Genomic DNA, 904 nt, shown 5'->3' with positions numbered 1-904 from the left:
GATCGACCACCAAAACGACTCCGAATTGGATATGAACAAGCTAATGCAGCACTCGAGATACCAACAACGCTCAATGCCGCAATCAACTTCCCGCAATCAAAAATGTGGAAGGACGCAACCAATGCCGATCTAAAGGCACTCGATATGAAGAAAACGTGGACAACGATCAAGAAGGACCCAAGTCAAAAAGTCATCGGAAGAAAATGGGACTTTGCCATCAAGAGAAATGAACAAGGCAAGATTGAACGTTACAAGGCTCGACTAGTCGCACTCGGTTATCGGCGAACTTACGGCATCGACAATTCCGAGACATACCCCCCTGTCGCCAACGTGAACTCTATTCGGGTGTTTCTGGCACTTTGTTGTCATTAAAGTCTGCACATCCACCAATACGACGTCGACACCACATTTCTCAACAGTTGTCTTGAAGAAGACGTTTTTATTCATTCACCCGAAGGCGTTCAAGGAAATCAATCAAGTGTTCAGGTTCAATCAAATTCTTTACGGTCTAAAACAAGCCGCAGCAACAAGGTTTAAAACCATCTCGAAGGTGTTCAAGGAAATGGGCTTCACACTATGCGTCTCGGACTCGTGCATCTTTGTACGCCGAGATGGCAACACATGGACCTATGTGAGCCTATACGTTGACGACATGATCATCGGAGCCAAGTCAATCAAATCGATCAAGAAAATTGCCGATGAACTTGCAGAACATTTTCAACTGAAGGTTTTGGGCAATGCCCGATTCGTACTCGGTATCGAAATCGACTACAATCAACAAGCAAGGACGCTGAAGATTAGTCAAGCGGCATGCCTCTCCCGAATGATCGACAAAATCAATCAAGGCGAATCCAAGTCTGTCTACAATCCCTGTGTTGTCGGACAAAATTTGATCAAGGCCAAA

Source organism: Plasmopara halstedii (assembly GCF_900000015.1).
Source record: "Plasmopara halstedii genome assembly, contig: Scaffold_2061, whole genome shotgun sequence".
NCBI lineage: Eukaryota > Oomycota > Peronosporomycetes > Peronosporales > Peronosporaceae > Plasmopara > Plasmopara halstedii.
Note: the sequence above shows the minus strand (reverse complement) of the source record.